Source organism: Podarcis bocagei (assembly GCF_964188305.1).
Source record: "Podarcis bocagei genome assembly, chromosome: 12".
NCBI classification, from domain to species: domain Eukaryota; kingdom Metazoa; phylum Chordata; class Lepidosauria; order Squamata; family Lacertidae; genus Podarcis; species Podarcis bocagei.
In genome coordinates, this window is record NC_138137.1 from 4028784 (window position 1) to 4049233 (window position 20450).

The following is a 20450-nucleotide window of genomic DNA, read 5'->3' on the forward strand; positions in this document are numbered from 1 at the left end:
CTTCCAAAGTGGGTAGATCTTGTGTCTTCCAATACTTTGCGATGAGTATTCTTGCTGCTGTTGTAGCGTACATGAAAAACGTTCAGGCCCACCAGTCCTGGGCAGAACTAGTTCCGCATGTTGCGGTGGATCCCCTTACTGCCACCAATTGCGGCGGACCCCACCTCTCTATAACTCTATAACCTCAGGTTCGCTTAGGGTTTTTGTGCGAGGTAAAACTTTGATTCTTGGAGACACAGGCATAAGTTGAACAAATAAGAAAGATTTATTTTACAGAAAAAAGTTGTTAGAACAAAAGATGTGTCAGGAGATGATTCTTTCAGGAAACAGTTAACTTCTTTATAATTATGCTAAATCTAGTGGATGGTACAGGCTTCTAAGCAAGGTAGTAAACGTACAGCTTTAAAACTTCTGTTGCTTAATTTCAGCTATTACTCTTCAGTTAGATATTGCTGGTTTCTAGGCTGGATGGTAAATGCTTGGCTTATTTCAAGTTATTGTTGAAATTGTTCAAGTTGCTGCAGTGTTACAGCTTAATACTTTGGTTTTTAAGGCGGTACTTCCTCTGTCAGTTTCCCAACCTTTTCTCACTCACTCTGCTGAGGTACTTCTAGCAGTATAACAGACCCAGGGGATCCCCCCACCCCTCTTAACAGGCTTGGGAGTCTTCTCTTTCTAGAAGATCTCCCCGCTCCTGACTGGAAGGAAACCCAAGGAGACTTCATCCTCACAGCTTCTACTCCTCCTGCTCAAACTCAGCCCTCCAGTTCACTCCTGTCTGAACACTTTCACTAGACACTACACATTGTCTTTCTATCAAAGCTCAGAGACTCCTTTCTCTAGCTGTAGATGTTTTCCTCAGAGTGGATGTTTCGCCCACAGATCAGAACCAATTCTCTAACTCTCCTCTCTCTCCCTGCTGAAACTATCTCCTTATGTGACCTCTTGGTCAGTAACGGCTCCTTTTATTTTCCCGCCCAAAGTGCTGTCTCCGCCCACCTCTGACTGCCTGCCTTGGTAGCCAATCAGAGAGAGGCTCCAGCCCACTAGTGGAATTCTGAGGCACTGCATCACCAGACTCTGGTCTGGCTCTGCTGTCCGTCACACATGTATATGAAACTCATTTCTGCCAAGGGTGCTCACGAACAGAGGGCAGAAGAGAGGTCCAACAAATGACTTTGTTCACTGGTTGATTTGACACACCCCTTGATTCCAGTTTCAACAGTTGGATATGGTTGATTTGATTTGATTGCCCTCCTGTTCCCCATGTAGATCTTTACACACACACCCTTCTTTCTGGGTTGTGCGGGGAACACACACACACACACCATTTTGTGATTCATCTCAGGTTCCAAAATGTCTTGGGCTGGCCTTGTGTAAATGAATTTGAAACACACAAACACACACAAATAACTAACTACTTTTCTTTTAATAGCAGCACACCTTCTAATAATAATAATAATAATGATAATAATGATAATGATAATAATAATAATAATAACAATTTATTATTTATACCCCACCCATCTGGCTCCCAATCAAGTGTTAAAAACAGTACAGCGTTACATATTAAAAACTTCCCTGAACAGGGCTGCCTTCAGATGTCTTCTGAATGTCAGGTAGTTGTTTATCTCTTTGACATCTGATGGGAGGGCGTTCCACAGGGCGGGGGCCACTACCGAGAAGGCCCTCTGCCTGGTTCCCTGTTCTAGTGGCACAGAATTGGAAAGGACTGGAACATCTTTGTATCTCTTGTTGGAAAATGGAATGTATGGTCTATTGCTGTATCAGGAAAATTAACAAAGAGATTGCATACATTGAAGAATACAAATGATGTAGACAATTTTGTTGAAATATGGCATCCTTTTATATAACACTTTTCTGATAACCCTGAAGAATGGAAACTACCAAAATCACAGATTCAACTGTGGAAACTTAACTAGATTGATCCGTCCTGGAAGGGAAAGGGGCAGCAAGCTCGGATTTTGTATATTTCTTTCTCTTTTTAAAATTGTTAAATTTGGGGGAAACAATATCATGGAATGGATTTTTTTTCTCATCCATGATAATACAAGATTGGATCAATAGAGTATATAATTAAGGTACAGTTGGTGGGGTGGGAGGACAGATTTGACCTAAAAATTTCCCTTTCAAAATGCTGACAACCTCCAGCATTTCACAACATCAGCTCATATTATTTCAATGATATTATCTTTCTAATTTCCACAGGGGCTTTGATGAAACACTTCCCCGCATACAGACAGTATACTAATTAATATGAGAGAGGTAGGGAGAGAAAGAGATAGTAGCAGATAATTTCAAAAAATTAAGACCTCTTCATGAAATATAATGTCTGAATTGAGAAGAGTTGTGGATTTTTGTTGGAGAATCTATTACTTATTCAGTAGTAAATACATTAAAAAACAGCTTCAGAAGCCACAGCCCTGCCAGCTACTATTAAGGAGCTGTTTCCTGAACGACATTAGCATCACATAATTTATTCAATGATTGAATATTTTTTCCTCTCCGGAATAGAATTGCTTCAGAGACTACAATATTAATATGATCAGTGTAAACTGTTTCGTGCTGAATAACTTCATAGATTCCTTCTCACCATCCCCAATAAGAAATCTCACTCTACCCTTGTTGCTTCATTCATTCAACCAGATTGATAAATCCCCTTTTTTTAGACCCGCTTTCAGTTAACCCAGCTTCTTTCGATGATGTGCTGCAGTAGCAATCATTGAGTTTTTTGGAGGGAACAGTTACAGCCAGAGGTGCCAGCTTGCAAAGGCAACGGGGGGGGGGGAGTTACATGTATGACCATCACACTTCCCTCCCTACACTGGGCGGAAGCTTCCCAGACTTTAGGAAGGGGAATATTTAGGGGACCAGCCTGCTCCCCCTAGTCCACTGACTGAACACCACTGATATGCTGAATTCTACTGGTAGTCAGAGGCGGAGCTAGCTGCTCTGGCACCCGGAACAGCACACATGCTGTGCACTCGGGGGCAGGCTAGCCACCCGTGGGGGCGCTGCCCATGGTGAGTGTCCCAGGGAGGCAGCGATGTCACCCCCCTCAGGGATGACACCCGGGGCGCACTGGCGGAGGAAGAGGAGTGTGGGGGAGCACACTGCTCCCGGCAGCGCGATCCCGGTAGGGTGCCATTGTGGCTGCTCCCCCCCAGCGCTGGGCACACGCCCCTGCAGGCAGCGTGCCCCGCCCCCAGGACACGCACCAGCCCCGCCCCCACCTGCTCTCTGCCCCCACCTGCATGAAGCTCCGCCACTGCCGGGGCAGGCCGCACCCACTGCACCCCCCTTCCTCCGCCAGTGCTGGTAGTTTGTAGAATCTGGTGTTGAATTCTTCTATCTGAGGGTGCCAGCTTCTATTTTTCCCTTAGTATATTTCTTTTTTAATCTCCGGCGCTTACCAAGAAAAGTTTGAAAGTCCATGGGCAGTGTCTGTTGAAGGCTCAGAATGCATGCACAAAATATGCAAGTACTTTTGCACTGAATTTATAGCTGCAAGTACAATTTCCCTTACCGCCTTCATGCATTTTCATTTAAACACTTATGCAAGGAATGCTGCCAATGCCAATACCCCTACTGAATTTTGGAAGAAGACAATCAGCTCTGGATAAGTATAAGAAAAGTGCTACTATCTAACAAGAGTAAGATTTTAGGCTGTAGTCTAAGGACATAAGAATAGCCTGCCATTGGCCCATCTAGCCCAGCCTCCTGGTCTCAGGGTGCCCAACCAGATGCCTGTGGGAAACCAGCGAGCAGAACATGAGGACAAGCGCATTCTCCCCTCCTGTGGCTTCCAGCAACTGTATTCAGAAGCAGGGGTGCCTTCAAATGTGGAAGGAGCCATCATGACTGGTAGCCATGAACAAGCCTCTCCTCCATGCATTCGTCTAATCCTCTTTTAAAGCAACCCAAGTTGGTGGCCATCCCTGCCTCCTGAGGGAGCAAATCCCATTGTCTGGCTATGCACTGCATGAAGAATGAGTATTGGTTAAAATCTGCCCTCCACAAACAAACTGTAAGCTGGTTCTGGTGAAGGTCCATCTAAACATCCGTTTTCAATAGCAGTCAGACACCTGCAGAAAGCTCCACAAAGCAAAGGTTGGAGAACCTTTTCCAGCTTGAGGGACATATCTCCTCATAGGCCATATTCCGGGAGCCATATGCCTGCGGTGTGTGAGGCCAGAGGCAAAAATAGCCATAGCATCCAGCCACACACATTTCTATGTACACATACACTGTGCCATATCTCTCTTCATTCTCCATCCAAGCAAATGAGGCAATGCCGCAGTTCAGGGGTGCATTTTAGCCAGGCAGAAGCATGTGGCCTGCAGACGAGCATAATACGGTAATTAAAGTCCCCCACCTCTGACAGAAAGGCAATAAGTTGCTGTTTGATGTTTAATTTAGTTGTTCTGTTAATAATCATTAATAGGCTGGAGCTCCAGGAATTTGTCTAATGATCAGAATTTCTTATAGACAAATAAAAATTAGAGGTCCCTGCCCTCAACATTAACAATCTAAGAATCATCTAATATTGTGTGTGTCTAAAGTAGTGGACGTCACCAAATGTTGCAGTGGTGAGTACCCTACATGCAAACACCCTTCAGCTCAATAAATTATGTAACAAGAGCTACAGTAATCAATTTCTTATTACTCATTCTCATGAGTGAAAATAGAATAAAGGCTGGTGACAAAATGCAAGCTTCCTTTCCTTATTTCTCCCCTGACTCCTTCATTTCCAACTCCCAAAGTCATTTTTTCATGAAAGGTTCTTGTTCTGAACCCAATTAGAGACAAGCAAGCCCCTTAGTGGGAGACCTGGACTGCCTCCGGTGTCCCTTTATCACTAGTTCTCTATGGGGGTGGTGCAAGGTGGTGGGCTAAACGAAGCTGCTGACGATTTCTAAAACCTGAAAAACATATTACAGGAATCCAGTCATAGGCTGAGAAACGCAAATCATCCTCTTGGCATAAGCTCCCTTCATTTCTGTGAAGTTTGCAAAGGGCTTTGAAGAGCATCTGTAGCTCACAAGCTATGCTTCAGGGCTTGATCCTGCTTTGCAGTGAAGAAGCACTTTGCTTTATTGGGGTTCATTAAGTATGTGTGAATAAATACATGAGCAAGAAGTTGAACTGTGAAGTACCCAGCATCAGGTGCTTGTCACCTCTAACTTGACTCTATTAACTTTTGCACAGTGACCTCCATTGCGTCATGTACCTGCACTGCACCTGAATAGACTGGAGCTGGATTTAATTGCATGGTTGGCTTCTGCATGTTGTTATCGGCAGATGCTATCTAAAGTTTGCCAGCAGTGGCAAAAGCTGCCTAAAGTTTGACAACAGCAGATCATTAAGCTTGAAAGTGCAACAAAGTGGCAGCAGTGGGCACAGACATTCTTTCAGGCCACTTCACCTAACCCAGAATCTTCCTCAGAAGGACAACCCAGTGTTACTGAAGAGTGTTAGGCAGCTGCCCTGCTGGTTACTCCACAGTGGGTGGTGGGGAGGGGTGAGGACAGATGGGCTTGACCGCAGTGAGTGAAATAGCATCCAGAACTATCCCCTCTCCCTATCCACCCTCTGAGACAAAGGGCTAACTATGACTAATGGAAGGGTTGACTCTGACTACCCACAATGCAGTGGAGCCACATGGTATCATTAGAGTGCCAGAAAAGGGGCCCTCAGCAGCTGACTGAGGATGTTACCTGTTGATGCTGTGGGAGATTTTGCAGTCAAGCCTAACAATGGATGTCTATGCTAGTTAGTACATGAAGGGGTTAAGGACCACAGAGCTGTAAACTACTAGAGAAGGCTTGGCTAGGTCACGCCATCTCACCTTCAGGGTGGGAGGAAGGCTTGTTTCCTGTTCCTCCCCTTCTCCCCTCTCTCCTCTTTGACCCATGTACTTGACCAGAGGCTTGAGACTGATGCTCCTGAGATCCAGGCTCCATGTTTGAATATAATTTTTGTATTTTGCACTGAAGAAGTTTTTACCTGTATTACTTTTGCTGTAGCATTAAATGGTGCATGAATGAGACCTCTGATTAGTGTAAGTAATTTACATTGTAGTCTATTCACTGTGAGAGGGGTAGAGGCAGGGGAGCACATTGTGAACGCTTAATATGGGGATATCCAACAACCTATATTTTCCATGCTTTGCAAATGCTGCATACATTGCAGTTTTAAACTCTGCCAGGGGCTCCTTTGACTGGGTAGTGAACCAAGACCTGTATTTTTGGAATTCAGGCAGTCAGCCACTTTCCTTTTGTAGTTTCTCACACACGTGGGGCTTCATGATTAATTGGTATTCCCCGGTTATTCCCCAGTTATTTCCTAACAGATGCCAGACCCAGTTACATCCTATCCTCCAACCCATTGCCCCATTTGTTCTGTGAAATTTAATTTTTCACCAATAGTAGAAAGAATTCAGGTCTGTTCTACTCTACAGGTTGCACACATTTTCAGGCACAGAAATGTTATTAAGGATGGCCAGATATCAGGCGCTGCTCAAACTGCAGGAGGAAGGCAGAAAGGGCCTGGCCCTGTTACCTTGGTTGATGGCCTTGTTAGCTCCTGTTTTTAGAAGGCTAGTGAGGGGGCATGCTTTGGCTAAAAAATAGGGTGATCAGGAAATGAGTATCATTATGGGGCACTGTCTGCCTTTCAGAGTTGTGCAGAAGAAGGGGTTTGGCCTGCAGGAATGAGAGAAAAAGAATCTGTTGAAAATTCAATATCCTTTACTTAGTAGTTTGGAGAAAGCAGTCTCATTATTTGAAAGTTTTAAGATAGTGGTGTCTGCTTTTATATTTGGAGTTAAGGTAAGGGTAAGACTCTTTCAAGTTATTAGATAGCACCATGTGTCTGTGTGTCTCTGTATTTTAAGCTACAATTGATTTTCAGATGAAACAATTCGTCTATATGGGCTTATACAGAAAATGTCAGGTTGCAAAATGAACAGATGGCAAATACCATATCAGAAGATGCAGGCCAATGCAGGTGACAAATGTTATCTGCTACAATATTGCGAAATGTACAGAATGCTTTGAAACAGGACATGCTAGAAGCAGATTATTTGGTTAATAGCTATTGGGGAAATAGGTTGCACATTTTCACAACTTCCCAGGCTATAGTTCAAACAAAAATTAAAAGCCGAGGCCTAGTTCAAACATAACACTAAAGCAGTGGTTCTCAAGCCTTTATCTCTGGGCCACAGTTTCAGAATAAAATTTTCTTGAGCCACACTGAATTTTTGAATTGATAAGAAAAACATTAGAAAATACAATTCGGACTGTCCTCAGTATCACTTGATGCTCTTGCTCTCATTTTGAAAAAGATTTCTATACATATTAGGCAAAATCTAAAAAAAATACTTTGATACTATACTATACTACAATGAAATGTTTGGTGCTTCTTTGATTGTCCTTGAATCTTCCCATCACTCTCCCATCACTTGTCATCCTCTCCAGCCACACCAGGCTGGTGCACCACACCCTTTGAGAACCACTGCATTAAAGCATAATTTAGTGCTACGTGGATGAGCTTGCTTGAACCTTGGATACGTGATTCAAGGGTAGAGATTGTGAGAAGGCATCTTCCAAAGCAATCCCACCCCGCAAATTTGGAGCCTTCTTGCCTCTAGCCTAGCCATCACCCCTTTTCCTGTTCCCGCTGGAGTCTTCTTTTGCTTGCGCCTGCGGGCTCTCTTCCGGCCAACACTGCCAATGACAGATCTTAAAACCTTGGGGTCGGTGAGATTCGGCAATCGCAGCACCTTGCGCCTGCTGGACCTCCTGAGCGGAGTGGGTTGTGTCTTGCTCCTTGTGAAGTAGGGTGAAATGTGAGGAGTGTTGCAAGCCGGTGCAGAGGCAGAAGGTCTGGCCGAGATGGTAGAGCACGGTTTCTCTGTCAGAGGCTTCTTCCTAACCCAGTGGAACACCATTATCATACGCCTCTTAGATGGGTTGGACATGCTGAAGAAGGTGCTGGAGGCCCAAAGACCAGGGTGACTTCAAAGTGGAGGACGCAGCAGACAGTTCCCTATCAGTGGTGCCAAATCCAAGCAAATGTTAGCTCCAGTCTTGTTAAATCGATCTAGCAATTATGAACGTTAAATAAGGGATTAATTCCTCAGGCAGTATGAAAAGGCTTTCTGTGGCTTTTTAATAGATGGGAGCCCCCAACTACTGCCACTGTTGACAGCCTGTTGCCCCTTATATCTGCTTGAATGGGTTATGTCACAATGGTTCCTTCATCAGGTGTTTGTGAGCATGAAAATGCTGTTGGGAGTTTCAGCAATGAAGGCTCAGGCATAACATACTGTTTGAAAGTCTGAACATTTCCTCTTTTTTTATTTAACAAAATTTATATACCACTTTTATAATTTATATACAAATTATTAGGAGAGTAAGTTAAAAATATACTGTAGTTTATTCACTTACAGGCTACTTTACATACTATATTCCTTCTTATACTTCTATCCCACCTTTCCTCCACAGAGCATACACACTTCAGCCTCTACCTTCTCCATTTTATCCTGACAACAATATTGTGAGCTAGGGCCATAGCTCAGTGGTAGAACAACTGCTTAGCATGCAGAAGGCATCAGGTTCAGTCCCCAGCATCTCCTGGTGGGACTGGGAGCGCTCCCTCTGTGCTTCGGAGGCTTCGCGTTGCTATCGCTGAAGCCAAGGAACCTGCATTCGCTCCATAGGACGCACACACATTTCCCCTTAATTTTGGAGGGGGATAAGTGCATCCTATAGAGCGAAAACTACGGTAATTTAAACTATTCACTGTTCACAGTTCAGACCAGGTGTGCCAAATTGAATAAAATATTTTTATGGGAGGGGCAGGAAAGCCCTACCTTGCATAATCAATCACAAGATGTGGCACACGCAAACCATTTGAATGGCAATGCCCATCAACCTTAGGGGAACCAAAGGGACTTCGGCAGCTCCTAAAAGTTGGCTCCTATGGTTCAGACATAATGATAAGCTGGTAAATTTAAACTGAAAGCAGATACATACCATCTCCTCTAAATTGTGTCCAGTCGCATGGTTAACGTGGCAAGCTGTATAGGCTAATTCATAGTTTGTATTTCCATTTACAAAAGCTGCACAGCACCACACATCTAAAATGGATCAACACTGCGCTTATAGAAATCCAGTGTGAAGCATTTTCTCGCTCCTTTTCTTTTCCATTTCCTATTCCCATACTGCTATTTTTCTGGTAATTCCCCATTGCTCAAGGGCTTTCTCTGTAGCTAAAATAAGACATAAAGTCATATTAGTCACAGCACAATAAGTAATGCATTACAGCTTCACTTCAGTACAAAGTCCCCATCTTTTGTAGCCGGTCAATAACAGGAAAAATTTAGTCCCAGCATTCTCTTATAGTTATGTGGGAAGCCACAGTGAACACACCCTTAAAAACAACAACCATGGGTAAGTATAAAACTGATCTACAAACCAAGAGAATACCTGGTTTTAATATGGTTTAATTCAACAGGAGCCAGTAAGCCTATGGCTGCAATCCCATGTGCACTTACTTTAGAGTAAGCCCCATTGAACTTTGCCCTCTGCAATCTTCTTGAATGCTTTTGTTCAGTACCCTCAGCTTTCTTAGGTAGACCTTTGACAAACTGTTTTGAAGGCCAGCTAACTGCCAAGGATTGCTACAATCATTAAATCACAAAGTTCAAATATTGTCCAGGGCTTCAGGGGAAGCTAGCAAGATGATTATTTGACACATAGGCCAACTGTGATTAATTTGGTGTAAGCGCTGAGGAAGGGAGTTTCCCTGCTTTTGTCTGTTTTTTCAGCCATGAGATTAAAGTACGCGCGTTGGATGCTAGGGCTGCAGATTACTTTTCTGACAGATGCTCTGGACCTTTAAGAATGATGCAGCAGGCAGCAGGTCAACAGGCAATGCTATCCCTCATCACTTTATTTCCATACAAAATAAAACTTAAATTTCTGTCTGCCTTGTAGCTGTTAAAAGCTCAATACAACTGTCGGGGAGCAGTGGTGTTAAAATGACAACTATAAACTAGAATTCTGAACAATGTGACAATTGTCTAGGCTGGCTATGATATGCCTCAGTTTAATCACTTCTGAACTCGGGACTGGATTAGTTGTTTAGCCTGGTGGGAATTACCCAAAGGGGATGAAAAAGGGGAACCAGGATCATGGTGACAGTTGTACTCACCACCACATGAAATGTGTAAGCCTGGCATTTGCTGGGACTGATGCCTGATAGCATTGGTACCCAGCAGGTAGAAGGATAATGGCTAAAGTCACACATGCTATAATTCATATAGAACCTGCTGTGTATCTTCTACTTCAGGGCTGGGGGACCTGCGGCCACCCAGATGTTGCTGGACAACAACCAGGGCTGTCCCAAGACCATTTGCTGCCTGAGACAAAGAACAGGATGGCAATTCCCACCCCCAATCTGTTTCATAATAAATAATAAAGCATCCATTTTCTTTTCACAAATGGAAAATTCATTTCTTCAGGATGTCCACCTGTCAGGGCCTTCAAATGTTAGGGCTTCCTAAAACACTTTGATGTGGCAAGCCGCTTATCTCCTGACCTGAACTGGCCTGGTCACAAGGAGACTCTGCGCCAGTGCTACATGTTCCATGGTGCATGTTCATTTGCTCTCCTTCAACTACCTTTGCTCATCTTGTCTATTTAAAACATAAATCGTTTGAGATGCAGTCAATTGCTCTAAGGGCTTTCCTCTGGAAAAAATGTCTCTGGTGCCAGGTCTCTGCTTTGAAATGCTTAACAAAAGCCCTGAGCAAGTCAGAATGCTTTTAAATCTCTTCTGAATAGTAACCCACCCACTCACACACAACCACTTAGATCAGTGAGAACAGATTTTGGGTAGAGAGTTTTGAGAGGACTCCTCTCCCTTTAATAGCTACTTCACACTTCAGTGTCATCTAGGGTGACACATTGCCAAAAAAGTGCGGTCCATCAGGACTTCTCAATTGTACCTTTGCATGCACACCAAAACCCAAGACTCTGCTCAGGTGACCTGATTAGTCTAGTCAGGTTAACTGTTGGTTTTATTTGCAAGCTTCTTTGTCTTCATTTTTTTTCAAACCAGCTAGTTTATATTTGCATTTGGCTTTATTGGTTTTTAAATGCAATTATCCTTAATTTCTCCCTAGAATCTTCTGCATATGTTTAAAACCGTGCAGTCAAGCCATGTTCATTGTGTTCTAAGGTTAATTTGCAAGTACACTTCTTAAGTTATGTGCAGAATTTTTGTAAATTCAATACCCCTACTACATGTGGAAGACAATGGCTGGTTCTGTGTGATAGTTGGGGAAATGATTAGAAAGCTCTGACATCTGCTATCTGGAAGACAATGTCATTATAATCAAAGCCATTAAGTCATCAATAAAGTGAGCTGAATTAAATTACTGGCAGCAGACATCACCCTGCTGAAATCAGTTGCCAATTGATTCTGATGAACGGTGATACAGCATATTTGACAGGAGCAAGAACCCCAGCATTTGTCAGGTCAGCACGGTGAGAAAGTTATATATCCTGATTGCCTGAAAGCGAAGTTCATGTCCTCAATCAGTAGTAATAGCTGCGGATCTAGCTGTTCTAGCTCTGGATCAGGCCTCCTCAAACTTGGTCCTCCAGATGTTTTGAGACTACAATTCCCATCATCCCTGACCACTGGTCCTGCTAGCTAGGGATCATGGGAGTTGTAGGCAAAAAACATCTGGAGGGTTGAGTTTGAGGAAGCCTGCTCTGGATCCACCTAATACCCAACTGCTGCCTCTGGGTTGTATCTGACTTAATCATACTCGGAGTAGACCATGGATTTCCATGATTCTTCTCTGAGTATGGTTTAGTTGGCTGCATCTCTCTGAATAAATCAGGGCCTACTTGTTTCAATGTCTATCTTACCCATCCCTAAGGTCTGAGTCAGGTAAAAATAAGTTTTACTAATCCAATTAAAATGCCCATTGAAACAGGACAAAAATGAATCCGCTCTTTAAAAATGCACAACTCTATGCTGGCTGAAATGTGATTCCCTAAAGGTGCATTATTGCTTAAAAACACCTCACCTGATATTTTTGTCTCTACATAATATTTTCTTTCTCTACAGAACATGTTTTTCCCTTATACTTTCATAGGGGTAGCCCACTACAGAATTTTGCTTTTTCTAGTAAGTTTATCCCTTATAAAACAGCAGCCATGTCTTATTTGCTTAGTTTCAGAACATTTGGGCACCTGAGGTGAACAACAAAATGGTACCTCCCTCCATACCAGGGAGAAAGGGGCGAGTAGAGATATATATCAGGAACAGAGAGGGGAATATACCTTGGGATCCGCTGCCTCTGTGGATTCTGCCACCTGAGGCAGTTGCCTCACCTTGCCTCATGGGTAGGCTGGCCCTGGTAGGACTGGATATTGCTAGCATTATCCACAGTCATCACTTCTGCCACTGGAGCCCATTAACTAGAGGGCAGTGAAATTGTTTATAGTAGGAAGGTGTTTATTATGAATTTGTGGTGAACGCTACTCCAGAGGTAGGGGACTTTTCCAACTGGGAGGCTGGATCTTGAGGTTGCCAACCAGGCTTTTGCACTTGCCAACATCAGCTGCTTACAAACCCCACTTTAGGCAAGGAGCCATGTCCTATGATGCTTGGGGGAAATGGTCTCATGTTGGCCTCATTAGTCCTACACATTGGAGATTCCCAGCTGCTGCTCTAACCAACAGAAAAAGAGACTTCCAAGACAGAAGAGAACTCCATTCATTACAAAGTTTCCCTTCTGTGATTCTGCATACTTTCCCCTCTTGATGACCTCTGCTAATTTTGTTTTTCTAGTGTAACTGACAATGCATTCTTCAGGCTCACTTTTCTATTACCCCTTCTCTTTGGATTATCTCATTCCTTTCTGTGCGTTTCATGAAGCATGAGAGTAGCCCAATTCATCTTATCTTCTTCACTTGCCAGGACCATGGAATACAGTAGCACAACTACAGGAGTAAGATTTAATTGAGATACCCTGTAGAGCCACAAGGCACATAGAAATAAGTTATATTGTCTCTGGAAAATATATTTGCAGCACACTTTTAAAAAGTAATGACTTGAAATGCTTTTCCTTCCCAGTCGTGCTGAAGAACAAACAAGAATAGCCTTGTCATATGAAACCAAGGCTTCTATAGCTTGCGATTCCTCAGTTAACCTTCAAACAAGTTTTTATAAGTCATCTGCCAAACCACTGAAATAATTTTTTTTTGGGGGGGGATACAGCATCACACCATTCCGTCTGTACAGTGGTACCTCAGTTTTCAAACGTAATCCGTTCAAGTTCCGAAACATTTGAAAACCGAAAACTGAAAGTAGAAGCCTCAAAACAGAAGCCTCAATACAGAAAACTCAAAACAGAAGCTGGATTTCCTGTTTGACTTCCGTGGCGCGTTAGAAAACTGAGGCATTTACTTCCGGGTTTTCGGCATTTGAGTTCCGAAACATTCAACTACGGAGACGTTAAAAAACTGAGGTACCACTGTAAAGTAAAGGACCCCTGACCATTAGGTCCAGTCGTGACCGACTCTGGGGTTGCAGCGCTCATCTCGCTTTATTGGCGGAGGGAGCCAGCATACAGTCATGTGGCCAGCATGACTAAGCCACTTCTGGCGAACCAGAGCAGCGCACGGAAACGCCGTTTACCTTCCTACCCGAGCGGTACCTATTTATCTACTTGCACTTTGATGTTCTTTCGAACTGCTAGGTTGGCAGGAGCTGGGACCAAGCAACAGGAGCTCACCCCATCGCGGGGATTCGAACCACTGACCTTCTGATCGGCAAGTCCTAGGCTCTGTGGTTTAACCCACAGCGCCACCCGCGTCCCACGAGGTACCACTGTATTCCTATACAAATAGAAAAAGTTCAAATATCAGCCTATATTTACAGATTACCTGGGTGGTTATTTCATATGTTGCCATTTCCCCTTATTCTTATAGCTCACACTATGGGCTGTTCTTTTAAAGATGGCGCCTGTGGGACCTGTGTGGTTTTTCAGAAACGAATAGCAGCTGATGAAAGTGACTCCAATTCAGCTAAGGATAGTCACAACTAAGGTCCACTGGAAACCTAAGCTGTGGTCCTATAACCATTTACCAGACTATAAGCCTCGAAGGGACTTGCTTTTTAGTCAACATTCATACAATGTACCGTATTTTTCGCCCTATAGGATGCACCGGCCCATAGGACACACCTAGATTTGGGGGGGGAAATAAAGGGAAAAAATTTATTTCCCCCCCCGGCGCGGGGCTGGGGTGGGGGAAGCCCGAGCTTCCCCCGACCCCAGCCCCCAGAACGGGTCGGAGAGCGCTGGCGAAGGTGAGCGCACCTTCGCCATCGCTCCCGGAGCTTGCGGGGCTGGGGGTGGGGGAAGCCGGAGCTTCCCCCAGCCCCCAGAGCGGGTCGGAGAGCGCTGGCGAAGGTGCGTGCACGTTCGCCATCGCTCTCAGAGCTTGCGAGGCTGCGGGCGGGGGAAGCCGGAGCTTCCCCTGATCCCAGCCCCCAGAACGGGTCCCAGAGTGATGGCGAAGCTGCGCGCAGCTTTGGCATCGCTCTGGGAGCTTGCCGGGCTGGGGGGATAGCTTCCTGAAGCCTGGAGAGCAAGAGGGGTCGGTGCGCACCGACCCCCCTCGCTCTCCAGGCTTCAGCGAAAGCCTGCATTCGCCCCATAGGACGCACACACATTTCCCCTTCATTTTTGGAGGGGAAAAAGTGCGTCCTATCAGTGGCGTAGCGTGGGGGGTGCAGAGGGCCGGCCGCACTGGGCGCAACATCTAGGGGGGCGCTCGCACTCACAGCTCTCTGCCCCTACCTGGCTCACTCATTCTCTCTTACTGCAGTGCTGGCTGTGTGAATCCGATCCGAGCCGCTGGGTCGCCGCCCACTGTGGAGGGGGTGGGTGCCAGGCGTGCGGTGCGGAGAGAGAGAGAGGGACTATCTGGGGGAGGGACAGTGCAGCGGCCGCCCAGCGCAGCGCTGAGTGCGGGAGAGAACCACACCAGACCAGACCAGGCAGCAGCAAGAAGAAGCTGGCAGCGACGGCAGGTTAGGGGGCGCAAATTACTTGCCTTGCTCCGGGTTATGGGGCGCAAATTACTTGCCTTGCCCCGGGTTAGGGGGCGCAAATTACTTGCCTTGCCCCGGGTGCTGACAACCCACGCTACGCCGCTGCGTCCTATAGGGCGAAAAATACGGTACATTAAGTTCCATTCCCATGTGTGTTTATTCACAAGCAGGTTCTCTCTGGGCGCACCCACACTCCTGCTTGTCCTACGCTTAGAAAGCCTGGGTCCAGGTGGTTTTTGACTTGTCCTGCGCTTTCTAGGCACAGGTCTGAGCATTATTGCCTTTGCCCCACTGCTTTCCCCTGGGAAACCCTCTCTTTAGTGCTAAATCAGAGCAAATGGCGGTCATGGAAAACCTGATTGCCCTTTGTTCTGCTTCAGTGCTTAGCTGTGGGTTTTCCCAGGGGAAAGCGGCAGGGCAAGCAGGAGTGTGGATGAGGCCTCTGTTTACTATGGCTTACTCAGAGGAAATTAGTCATGACTAATTTTACCTAGATTAAGAGTATTTCTTAGCAAGGCAATGCTGTTTAAATCGATCACACTTTTGTGGCACAGTGAACAGTTCTTTGTGTAAATACATTTTTAGGAAAAAATAAACTTCCGAGTTTGGAGTTGCAATAATTAGAGCTCATCCAATTAAAATATAATCTTCTACCCTACATCAAGCCTTTTCACAATGGTCTGTACTTTCTTCAGTGGAAACGTAGGAATCCATTCCTGGTTGCTCCCAGTAAAGCAGTGTCAAATATAATGGGACACTTGGGTGCAGCTTTACTTTCTGATTTCCTTGCTCTTTTTTCTGATTCCTTTATGTTTCATGCAACAAACTGTGTATTTGTTCAATTAGCTTTATTAAGCGGTCACTGTTTCCTGCATTATTAAAATCAAGATAAAATACTCCTGTTCATTACTTAAGAACGTAATACACTTCCATTCTATTGCCCCACTAGCTTTTTTGTTTTTCCTTTTTTTTAAAAAAAGGGTTAATTGGTTTATAGTATCCATGATCAATTGTATTTTAAAATTCCTTATTATGATTTTGTAAAAACAAATTTGCATGTTAGGGATAGCACCGCCCACCTGTAAAAAATAAATAAAACGGCCTCTGAGCTTTAAGAGCATTAATATTCCAGCACTTTTGAACTGCAGTCTGGACAAAGGATACCCTGGAATTCCCTTTGGTATTGCTAACAGCAAGAGCCGTTCTCCCGCTGCTTAGGGAGGCAAACGTACAACTGGGAGTTGCACCTTCATCTGAACTTCTGGAGGAATGCTAAAAGTGGAACAGGAACAGCTGCATGACCTTCAGAGCCAATCCTCTTGGTCTTTTCTCAGAAGGATACTTGCATGTTCCCCCACTATTTTTGTGGATTTCTGAGCATTTGCCAGCATCTTGAAAAAGCAATTGGAAAAGCATCCCTGGGTTTACCTCTATAGCAGGAAATTACCAATATACTTCCTATGTAGCAAAATGCACAGGAAATGTATTTTGCCACATAGCAAAACTCCTTTATTGTAAAGCTTAACCACCTGTGAAGCTGTCACCAGTAAGGATCCCCCAGTTATGGAGTGTGTATGCTCAGGCATGTATAGATATACATGCATGAGGATTAAATGCTGTTGTAAAATGAAAGTGAAGGATATAAATGTTGCATGTTGCATGTCTAACTTTTGGAAACAATGCTTTCTCCTCTCCTACAGTTGTGCAAATATTTTACCATACCATGAATTAAAAATTATGATGGTCACCAGGGCCACAGACAAAATTGCCTTAGGGACTTAATCCAGTTCGTAAGACACCAACTGGCTATCCCTCATATACCATCACTCAACTATGTCATCCAGTTGCAAAAGGAATTGAAAACATATCTCCAATTGAAGCTATCACATGCCCACATTTATCAGAATGGACTTCTGATAAATCTGTGTATTATAGTAACTAAACATTGGGGTCAACAATCACATTTTCTCTTAATTATTCCCAATGCAGTTAATTACACTTGCAGATTTTTCACCAGCATCATCATCGACTATGTTGGTATTGTAGTCTGAAATAACTAGAGATTCACTGCCACCTATTGCTTTGAAAGGTGTAATTCATTTCAGTTAACACATGGTGGGTCATAGAGGATTGTGCCATAGAGAAGGTTGTAGTCTGTATGAATGACGAGCATAATCCAGTTTTACTCCTTCAGAACTAAAACTCACAAAAAGATAATGTAGAATATCAAGACAGACCATTAAGTTTTATAGAGCCCCCGTAGAACAGTAGACCAAAGACATGAGCCATAAACCCCTGGGTTTAATCTTCCTCTTGGCCATGTCACTAGCTGATTTTACCCAAGCCACCACCTCTCTCAGTAGAACATAGGACATGGACTGACACTTAACAGGTTTTTTGTAAGGATCAGTGAAATATATGTGAAGCATCAAATACTAATAAAATGTTCTACATAAATATTCAGTATTACCTACTGTTCACTCATATCTCTGACGTATTAGTGATCTATCCATCTCATCTCTCTCTGCACACACAAACACGGCTACCTCCTAATCTGGCCCTTATATGGATCAAGCATTTGGTTATTATACTCCTGTTACATCTCAAATCTACATTCCCAGTACAGCTACTCAGAATAATGTTCTGTAGTTCTCCAAAGGCCAGTAACTGAATGGAAATGAAAAGATTACTGGATAAACTATGGAACGAACGGTTAAAATTTATGGCCTGTACTGCATTAAAAGAAAATGTTATGAAAATGGTATATAGATGGTATATAACACCAGTGAAGTTAGCAAGAGTATATAAAGTGTGTAATAAATGTTGGAAATGTAAAGAAAAGGAAGGGACTTTTTATCATATGTGGTGGGAATGTAAGAAGGTGAAAGGCTTCTGGGAAATGATATATAACGAATTGGAAAAAAAATGTTGAAATATACATTTGTTAAGAAACCAGAGGCATTTTTGTTAGGAATGGTAGGAAATGAAGTAAACAGAAAAGATTACAAGCTTTTTCTATACGCAGTAACAGCGGCAAGAATACTGCTAACCCAAAAATGGAAACAAGAAGAATTACCGTCAATGGAAGAACGGAGAATGAAGTTAATGGAATACGCAGAACTTGATAAACTAACAGGAAGGATCCGAGGCCAATGAGACCACAGATTCACTGAAGACTGGAGTAAATTTGTAGACTATTTGAAAAGTATTTGCGATGAACAATTAACGTTTGTAGGTTTGCAAGAGGCTCTGTGAAAATAATATTAGAAATATTGTAAAAAAGGGAATAAGAGGGAGGAGGTTTTTAATAAAAGGCAATATTAGATTAAGAAATGCGGAAGAAGGACTGAAACGGAGGATTTGCAGAAGAGCTGAGGGAACTCCAAAAAATGTATTTGTGAAAAATTGTGTTATGTGTTTTTATATTTTTGTATTGTAAAATGAATAAAAAATAATTTAAAAAAAAGGAAATGAAAAGATTACAAGGAAAGTAAAGAAAAGAGTAAACACGGACTGGCTGTTGCTCATACATGTATGCCATACCCTCCAACGTTCCTCAGATGAAAAAAGGGACATTTCTCACTCCTCCCAACTGAACCTCCCCCCCCCCAAGCATTTCCTACCAGAAGGGCAAGCGCCACCACGACTTCACCAATGGGACACAACACACATGCCACTGACATGCCTTTGCCTTTAATTCTGATTTTTTTTAATTCTTTGATAGATTTACAAAAAGAAATTCACCAAGAAATAAATTTTAGGAAGGGGCAAGATTGGAGACACACACACACACACACACACACACACACAGGTTTATTAATATTATTAAATCAAAGACTCTACTCCTTGCGTTCTGCCTTTCTTCCCACCCAGGTTAGCCCTGCTCTTTGCCTGCACCTCACAGCCAGCACATCATGCAAGGCTGGGGCTCAGCGGCAACAGCCTCCCCCCCTCCCGCTCTCCCGCAGCTGCCACAATCTGCCCAAGGGAGGAGGCCGGCAGCAGCGGCCATGGAGAGGCCACAGGATGCTCTCTCGCTGCCACTGCTGCTCAGGACAAGTGCTGGCTCATCTTCCTTCTTGAGCTCGGTGGCTGCATCACTGGCAGAGGAAATAAGGACATTCCGGGATCAAATCAGAACCCGCAATGGCTTTCATAATTCTGGGAGGCAGCCTCGTTCAGGCAAATTTTTAGTGTGTGATGTTGTACATTTTTTGTTGGGAGCAGCCCAGATTGGCTGGGGCAACCCAGTCAGATGGGCAGCATATTATTATTATTATTATTATTCCTCCCCCCCCCCTTCCATTTGGAAGGTATGGTATGGCCAGTGTTCCACTCGTGCCAGGTTTTGTCTAGGGCTTCAATTCCATGTGATTGTGTGCTCTTTTCTGTTGAGAATTTGGCTCCAAGGATCTCAACTCCTTTAAATTTCAGTTCTTTATTTACAGGTTCCTAGTCATGATGGATGTAGAAAATATTAGAAAAATAGGAAGTATCAAAGGAGCTAAGGCTGCCGTGAAGCCTTGAAACTCCCCCGCTATTCCAACACCTTCTAGTCTTGCTTCATAATGTCTCATCTCTTCCTATTCCTTCTATACCCAGTTCCTGCTAAGTAACTCAAAATTCTGCAAAATATTAACCATGTACAGTGGTACCTCGGGTTACATATGCTTCAGGTTACAGACACTTCAGGTTACAGACTCCACTAACCTAGAAATAGTACCTTGGGTTAAGAACTTTGCTTCAGGATGAGAACAGAAATCATGCAGCGGCAAGTGGCAGCAGGAGGCCCCCATTAGCTAAAGTGGTGCTTCAGGTTAAGAAGAGTTTCAGGTTAAGAACAGACCTCCAGGACCTCCAGAACGAATTAAGTTCTTAACCCGAGGTACCACTATAGTCATAAAACCAAACACATCTATGTTGATTTGTTTCTTTTTATTTAGAGCACAAAATGGGCGTTTACTTGGGACAGAGTTCTTATTTTCCCCCTGCCAGAGTAACTTTGTTATTTGAACTGATGGATAAGAAGATAAACAACTGTACGTGGTAGGTGCAAATGTCACTTGGTAGAAAACAGTAAGTTTTACATGCATTACAAACAAGGATTTCTTCTAAAGTCTGTATCATGGGAAAATATTGGCCCTTATAAGAGATGAAAGTTGATGAGCTCAGTATTAGGATTCTCAAAGAATAGATGGGGAAAAGTTAAACTCCGTGTTTCCTGCTTGGCAGGGGGTTGGACTCGATGGCCCTTGTGGTCTATTCCAACTCTATGATTCTATGAATGC

The 20450-nt window shown here is 43.7% G+C and overlaps 2 long non-coding RNA genes across 2 annotated transcripts; both read left to right on the forward strand.

Moving 5' to 3' along the window:
- Positions 1–11926: 11926 nt before the first annotated feature.
- LOC308570440 lies at positions 11927–13381 on the forward strand. The gene is made up of 2 exons (XR_014001186.1): positions 11927–11988; positions 12275–13381. It is a non-coding gene; the product is annotated as an uncharacterized lncRNA (long non-coding RNA).
- Positions 13382–14382: 1001 nt separating this feature from the next.
- On the forward strand, positions 14383–18675 carry LOC308570425. The gene is made up of 2 exons (XR_014001166.1): positions 14383–14821; positions 15278–18675. It is a non-coding gene; the product is annotated as an uncharacterized lncRNA (long non-coding RNA).
- The last annotated feature ends 1775 nt before the right edge of the window (positions 18676–20450 follow it).